Source organism: Triticum dicoccoides, chromosome 1A, assembly GCF_002162155.2.
Source record: "Triticum dicoccoides isolate Atlit2015 ecotype Zavitan chromosome 1A, WEW_v2.0, whole genome shotgun sequence".
Lineage (NCBI taxonomy): Eukaryota > Viridiplantae > Streptophyta > Magnoliopsida > Poales > Poaceae > Triticum > Triticum dicoccoides.
In genome coordinates this window covers 278990783-278999659 of record NC_041380.1, presented here as the reverse complement: position 1 = coordinate 278999659, position 8877 = coordinate 278990783, and positions in this window count along the sequence as shown.

Sequence of the window (8877 nt, the reverse complement as noted above, 5' to 3'; positions counted from 1 at the left end):
GCCTATGCGATGACACCTCGGTGTCATCTGCCTTCTGCGGTGGGGAAGCTAATGGAGGCGACTCGCGCTCCATCATCTCCGATGGAAGGTCCCCCGAGGATGAGGATAGTTGGGGGAGACTACAGGCCAGACTAGAAAATATAGAACCTAGAGTTATCATCACAGTTCGTAAAGAATTGGACAATATGTGAGACATCCTGATCAACTTACGAGTCATCTTTGGGCTTCGTCCGGCGATGATGCATCGGGATGGCCTCGGCATCTAATTCCGAGTCATTGGAGAGGATGATCATGTTCCCCTAGGATGCTTCGGCCTCCAGGTCTTCGGAGGCCGCCCTTTTCTTACCCTTGCGAGGAGGATCTTCTACTCCCTCCTCCTCGTCATCATTGTCGCCCTCGTGAGAGGTTTGGGTTCAGCATCTCCGGACATTGCTTCTGAAGCGCCCCCCTCTCTTCTTCTTGTCCTTATTTACCGGCACCATGTATGGCACCAGGACCATCATTCTCGTTAATAGATGATTGGCTGGGTTTTTGGGCAGAGGAGTCGAACACCATATCCGCTCCGCCTTGGTTGTCCAGCGCTGAATAAGGAATTCACACTTAGCATGCCCCTTTGATTGAAGGATTTAGGTTATGTTAGGAAACATAACGCTTACTAGAGAATTAGGATGCACAATCTCGAGTCTGATGTCTTCTGTCTTCCTGGGCCACTTCTTTTCTAGGGCCTTGAAGAGTAACTTCCAGATCCCTTCGTGTGTTATGCCAAAGAAATGTGGCACAGTTCGAGGGCTCTCCGGATTGAATTCCCACATACGGGTCTTCTGGTGTTGGCAGGGGAGGCATCAACGGCAGAGCATCACCTGGATCATGTTGGAGAGATCGGTGCCTTTGTCCATTATGTTCTTGATGCGCTGCTGCGGCACCAGTACCTCATCAGTGGACTCCCAGTCCAAGCCCTTGTTGATCCATGATGCGAGCCGCATGGGTGGACCGGATCTGAATTCGGGAATGGCTACCCACTTGGTGCCACGGGGTTCGGTAATATAAAACCACGCTTGTTGCCATGCCCTAACGGTTTCCACAAAAGCTCCTGTTGGCCACGTGGTATTGGGGAGCTTGCTTATCATTGCACCGCCGCACTCTGCATGTTGCTTGCTGACCACCTTCGGCTTTACATTGAAAACCTTGAGCCAGAGGCCGAAGTGTGGAGGGATGCGCAGGAGTGCTTCACACACGACGATAAACGCCAAGATGTGAAGGGAAGAGTTCGGGGCTAGATCGTGGAAATCCAGCCCGTAGTAGAACATAAGACCACAGATGAAGGGGTGGAGGGGAAAGCCTAGTCCGCGGATGAAGTGGGGGATAAATACCACTCTTTCACCCGGGCCTGGAGAGGGGATGACTTGCTCTAGGGTGGGAAGCCTGTGTGCGATCTCTGCAGTCAAATACCCTGCCACCCGGAGCTCCTTAACGTTCTCCTCTGTGACGGAGGAGGCCATCCATTTGCCTTGGGAGCCAGATCCGGCCATTGCCGAAGAGGTTGGGGGCGAGGAGAAAGATTGATACTCAGGTGCTGGAGCTTGACGATGGGAGTGCTGAGGAAGAAGGCGTGGGGTAAAAAGATGGATCCTTATCCTCTTATAAAGCCGTGAATATCAAGTGCCCCCTCATAGGCCTTAAAACTCATCTATTCCCAAGGGATCATGCAGACGGCACGGTGGGGTCTCCCAAACCCGTATTGATGAGAATCCCGTTATAAGGGGGCACGATCTTTGCTTTGACAAGACGTGTCGTTGGTGGTTGTGTCTCGAAAGGCGAAACAGGAGGCCAAAAAACGGTTTGAAATGATAAAATGGCCGGACGTAATGTCTCACCAGTGAAATCTTCAGAAGATAGAACTTATCTGTATTCTGCCCTTGTGATTCAGAGGTATGACTGTTGTACAGAGCTAGATATAGTACTGACGATCAACTACTTTGAAATATTCGGAGGGGGAACCCGCCTTGCAATACCGAAGACAACCTGCATGCCGGACACATCGTCATTGAAGAGTGGTTCAGGGGCTACTGAGGGAGTCCAGGATTATGGGGTATGTGATATGGACTGGACTAATGGGTCATGGAGATACAAGACGGAAGACTTTCCCCCATGTCCGGATGGGACACTCCTTGGCGTGGAAGGCAAGCTTGGCGTACGGATATGAAAATTCCTTTTCTGTAAACCGACTCTGTACAAACCCTAGTCCCCTTCGGTGTCTATATAAACCGGAGGGTTTAATATGTAGACACAATCATAATCATACAGGCTATACATCTAGGGTTTAGCCATTACGATCTCGTGGTAGATCAAGTCTTGTAACCCCTATACTCATCAAAGGCAATCAAGCAGGAAGTAGGGATTTACCTCCATCAAGAGGGCCCGAACCTGGGTAAAACATCATGCCCCCTGCCTCCTGTTACCTTCGATCCTTAGATGCACAGTTCGGGACCCCCTACCCGAGATCTTCCGGTTTTGACACCGACATCGACATTCTTGATCAACTACAAGTAATCTCTCAAGTGCAGGTGTGTCCTCAATGACCATACCATGGTACACATCCTGTGATGTCTTCCTGCCGCACCAGCAACACACATAAATAGTCCAGAGAATCGGGGAGGTGATGTGGAAGGTACTCAACCCATTGATCGCCTAAAGACGAAGGTACTCAAGTGCAATACAACCACGGAGCAAGCACTCCATGTCACCGCTTGAGAGGCAGATGATGACGAGCTCGAGGTACTTCAGTCATGGTAGAATAAGTGCGGGCGCGTCATTATGGGGGGATGGAAATTCCTGAACTTGGCGACGCGCAGCATGGGCGCAAGGCGGAGTGCGGACGTTGGCAGCGACCGCATATGCCCATCATCAAAAGTGAGCTCCTCGAGCTGATCTAGGGCGGGGGATCAGAACCAGTCGTCAAGCTTGGCTCAGTCCTTGCCGTTGGAACTGAACTTGCCCATCCTAAGGCCTCTGGTTGGGCCAAGGTGACTGTCGAGGATCTCGGAGAACGCATCCAAGGTTTTGCGATAACCATGGCAGAGCTGGTGTGTGTCGATGAGGTCAAGAGGGTTGGAGTTCCATAGGGGGCGCCACCGCCAGGAAAGGACGGTTGTCCGCGCCCCATATTTGATTGGGAGGAAGGAGATGTTGACTGTCAACATATCATCGGGGAGGCTGCTGATGAAGTCTAGGACTGCTGGAGTCGCTTGCAGTTCTAGCTCGCCCCGCCTCTGCTTGTTGGCAACCCCATTCTCCACCTCCGGAGTCTCCTTGTCAGCAGCGCTTTCTGATAGAAATGGGAGTACAAGGAATATTTAGTTCAAATAGGGCAATAGAAAAGTGTATTGGTAACTAGAAGTTATTAGGTAGGAATATAGTAAGAAAAGGGCATAACAATTGGTTGCTCACAATTCATTTGACATTGCTGGGTAAGTCAACATGCAGATAGTTGAAAAGAAAACTTACTTCGAACAAAGTCTGGATGGATGATTTTGTTGGGGAAGTTAGCATATATCTCATGACCAGGCCCTTTTATGTGTAGTGCAATTTTAGTGCCGGCTTTTACTACATAAAACTTAGAAATTTCTTTCCAAAAGCCAGTGCCAAAATAGGAGTCACCACGTTCATCAAGTCTTACAGTAGCAATGATTGTAAATCCATGGTTCGTGTGCAGTATGACATCAGTGCAGTATTGATCTATGTAAAGGGAAAGATTGTGCACTACATAATCTATTGCATAGCAAGGGATGCACGGCAGAAAATGGTAGGATTGTTAAACAAAATATGGTAACATGAAAATATGGTCCCAAATTGAAAGAACTGTACAGCAGTTGAAATTGAAGGACAAAAATCTATAATTAAATAGATAAGGTAAACATGATGTCATGGAAATATGAAAGTAATTGAAAGAACAATACATCATCAATTTGCCTAATATAGAAAGAAGAGGGAAAGAATCCCCTTTGACATATATGGTGCATGTGGCACCTTTTTTCCAAATGTAGCAATATTTAGAATATGTTCAGGAAAGTAGGCCATGCCAACCGATTTAGGGTGAGATTGAACATACCGCGCGCGTCCTCAAGTGATTTGATATGGTGAGATGGAATCTCTGGCGGAGGTCGCAAAGTCCTGATGTGTCGGTGCACTGTACATTCTATGAATGAAAGAAAACCCTCAAATCAGCTCGAATAAAAATATCTCATTAAATCAGTTACCTTGTCATCCATTAGAAAGAACCCTCGGTATGGCAGATTCCCCAATCGAGTGGAGCTGGGTCGACCGCGAGCAGCATCAAGAAAGTCGATGGTGATAGGCGGTGGCAAGAGGAAGTGGCGAAATGCGGTGGGCTTTGCCAGCATCCTCGCGGCGGCGGCAGGCAGCGAGCTAAGTGTTTACCGCCGCGATAGGCGGTGCCATGGCATAGACGCAGAGGAGCTTGTGCAGGTGTGAATGGGGACCGGAGGGGGTGGCGGGCGGGGTGAGGGTTTTTTTGACGTGGGGATGGTGAGGGTTTTCTTTTTTATTTTTCGAATTGGGTGGTGAGGGTTTTCTGTCCCACAAAGAATTTTGGAGGCGACGGTTTGCTAGAGCGAACCGTGTGTGATTGACGCAATAGGCAAAATGAAAGTCATTGCGCACGGTTCCAATTTTAGGAACCGTGTGTGATTGATGTACTACCTCCGTCCTGGTTTATTGGTCCCTCTTTGTAATTTTTACCAAATTTTGACCAAATATTTAACTAAGAAATGTTTATGCATGTCACCAAAAATTAAATCAATGAACACTATGCTCAAATACCCATCCAACGATACAGTTTTTGCTGACCTGCACTAACATTTTGTCAGTTAAACCTTTGGTCAAAATTCAACACAAATTACAAAGGGGACCAATAAACCAAGACGGAGGTAGATTCCATCAACCGAACTGGTTGCATCCATATCCCACGGTTATACATAAGTAAACATAGATTAAACATGCTCAGACATAGATAATAAGCGTACACAAACATACATAAGCATATTTCAACCATAAAGTACATAGTTCTACCGTTAGTAAGCATACTCAAGCGTAAATAGTTCGATCTATCCCACATCTCATCTCACATGCCGGCACAATCCTAAGGCTTCTCCAGGCACTCGGCGTATGCATCGTGTGCCACCCAGCGAGAATAATTCTGCTTGAAGGAGCCAACGACCCATCCTCTTGCATGCGCCGGAACACTTAGACACGAGTCATGAAGCTTGTGGTTGCAAAATGGGCATCGATAGCCGCCGTTCTAGGTCCTAATACGCATGTTATGTATTCACACATAAAGCTCCCTCAGGATTTGCCTCTTGTACCTCCTCTGGCCATCTTCATCCTCGCTGTCCACATGGTCAGACAGCACCTATACAAATAGTAAAAAAATTGGCATCAAATCAATGATTACATGTTGTAAAATAGGATTAGGAATTTATGGCTATTTATTTATACATAGCCAAAGATTATGGTTCGATTTTTAAGCATAGTCGTCTAAGTACATACCAATCTTGAAGAAAATAATGGCACAAACATATGTAGGTCATTCAAAAACAATTGTCAAGTCCTGGCTAGGAATTATTAGCACGAACACTAACCCTAGTCGGATTACTAGCAGAAATCATTTGCACAGATGAAAGTACTAATGACTAGTACCATTCAAACAATCAATACACTACACGGATCAAACAAAACTTACTCAGATTGAATGGATCGGGAGAACATAACCATAGGATTTCTATTCCAAAACGGGGGAGGCAGGAGTAACTAGAGAAACCCTATGATCTATTTGACACATAAATGGGTATAGATGACTAACCAGCTGTCTGTCGTCGTCGGAGTCGTCATCGGAGTGGTCGTCGGAGTCATCACCGGGGTCGTCACCAGAGTCGGTGTGGAACTCTGCCTCTGGCTGTGGAAGCTCGATGCCGTCGACGACGTCAGGGTGCAGTGATAACTCACCGGTGGTGACGGCAACCTCTATCTCCATCTCCACGCCGTGCTCCGGTGCTTTAGCTGCCCCGGTGTCGCCACTCCCTCCGATGGGGTGCTTTGGTGGCATCCTCATACACTGACGGCTTTGAGGACTGAAAGCGGCGTCGAGGATGCAAGCGGAGAGAGAGGATAGCAAGGATGGGGGTGCGGCCGCTCGGGCGCACCATTAATATGGAGTAGTGGGAGTTATGGGAGAGAGGCGGGCGGCGGTCAAACCGATCGCTCGCCTCCTCGATGAGCCTACGCACCGGACTACTGGCACGCCTACCAAAGTTTCACACAACTACTCGCATGCCTCCCGGTGACACTGTGGAGCGAGCACGCCTCCGTCAATTCACACACCTGCATGCACGCCTCCCCGTCTACCTGCACGGTGGACTACTCGCATGCGTCCCGTCAACTCACGCCTGCTCACACGGCACACGGGTCGCGTGGTGGCATGTATATTGTTTTTCTATTTGGATGATTAATGCTGCCGCTTTATTGCTTAACCGAAGCATGGCACGTATCCATTCTTGGTCTAACGCTCACGGATCGAATAAATAATCCATTTGAGATATTGGTTCCCGATTATTAATAATCTCCTGTTTGTAATTAGATAAAGATTACATCAAAACTGGTCTCAAATTTGAGAAAAAAAAGTACAATGCCACTTTGTATTGGTGTCCATATGACAACACGATAAGTTTCATGAACTTCAAATAAGTTTTGGATGTACTAGAATTTAACAATCAAGATTCTCAATGGTTGAAATTTGTCGCACGGGGAGTAAACATGCACCCAGTGAGACACATGTGTTTTCGCAATACATTTAGGTGCACTGTCACATGTGCACATAGCTCAAATTTGATTTTTGCACATTATACCGGAGAAAATCAATCAATTAATGTACTAAAACGTCTTAATGATCTTTGTGATTTTTTGAAATTAAAACGTCCCTCCTTTGGTAACATATGTTCATCGCGGTATAACTAATTTCACATGGACCGTAGTTGTGGTGGATTCGCGGTGTGTGTGTGTGGGTGTGTGCATCTGGGGGTGGCGGATGGCTCGTAGTACAATACGAGTTGTGAGCCACCGTGTGGGTTGGCTGTTTTGTTAAGCAGGCCGGTGCCACATCAGAGTCATGAAATCGTTATTTAAAACATTACACAACACTTTCATACATACATGTTTTGGCCTCATGTAGTTGAGGGTTGTCCTACATGACACTCATAGTTGCGTGTGATGCATTCTGTGGGCCCACGAGGTCATCGTGCATCACTTTGACGAACAGCCGGCAGTGAGGTTAATTTGACCAGCAAGGTAGAATCTTTTTTATTTGTGTTATGGTGGTATATAGTACGCGTCGAAGAGGTGGGAGGGGACTAGCATATATACTATACGTACACGTCCGTGAACAAGTACACCTCACTCAGTGTCGGGACTTTTTGGTTTCCGAGGCACGTGCCACATCAAAATTGTGAAATTGGCTATTCAAACATCACACAACACCTCATTGGTCCATATGCATGCACACAATGGTTATCCTAGCTAGGACACTCACGTGTGACGCTTCCATCTATGGCCCACAAGGCCATCGTCGATGCATGCATGCATCACTTTGACCTACATCGGGAGAGGTTAATTAATTTTACCATCGATGAGGATTCTTTTGGGTTGTACATATTATGGCAGGAGCATATAGTATGCGATGAAGAGGAGGCAAGGGGACCATCATATGTAGTATGCTTCATGAATCTCGCTCTGTGTGGGTGCATGGTCTACGGTTTTTGAGGCATGTGGCACATCAAAGTTGTGCATTTTGGGTATTCAACATATAAATGTTTGGCCCACATGCAAAGCAGTGGTGGTTGTCCTCTCGCACCCACTTAAGCGGTTATTAGCGATATCGATGCTTTTCATCTGTGGGCTCGCTTGGTCCATCACTACTTTTTGCCTGACAACAAGAGAGGTTAATTTGACTTAGGAGGGGATTATTATTTTTTCTTGTAATACGGTATATATATAGGTCATGCTCTGGGATGACATGCATGATACAGTTTGAGCCCACACACATGCATGTGTACGCATGAATCCCTCCCATCGAGTCAAAGTTGCTAGTACAATGACACGTCATGAACCGATCTCGCTCTGTGTGGGGAGCTAGTGTATGATTTTTGACGCACGCGCCACATCAATGTTGTGAAATGGTATTCAAACATGCATGCATGCATCACCTCCATACATATGCATGTAGTGGTTGCCTTTGAATGGTACACCCCCTCACGTGGTTATCGGCGACAAGCCTATATATTCGTGGGCCCGCATGGACATCCATGATCACCTTGACCAACAACAAGATAGGTTACCATGGCAGATTCTTCACTTGGTTTGTGTTATCGTAGTATAGGTCATGGTGAGATTCAGACCTTAAGTTTGGGCGCATATACTATGCATGCATGCATGAATCCCTGTCGTTGGCTTGAAGTGTGGTGTAACATACATATGCATCGTCAACCTAACCCTCACCCAGTGTGGGGATTTCTAGTTTGAAATCATGGTGCCACATCAAAGTTGTTCCCTTGTTACTAAAAAACACACCTCTCCATACATATGTTTGGGACACACGCATGCAATGGTTGTCTTCGGGGACTAGCTACTTGCGTGATTATTGGCGAGCTAGCCCATCTCCGGGGTCACATGGATGGCCATCACTTTGACCAACAATAAGAGAGAGTTTGTACGACCAAGGTGGATTATTCTGGGTCCATTTTACGATCCATCTTGGTGAGATATGCCTCTCTGGCCCGCCGACTTAAAGTGTGTGGGGGGGGGGGCATT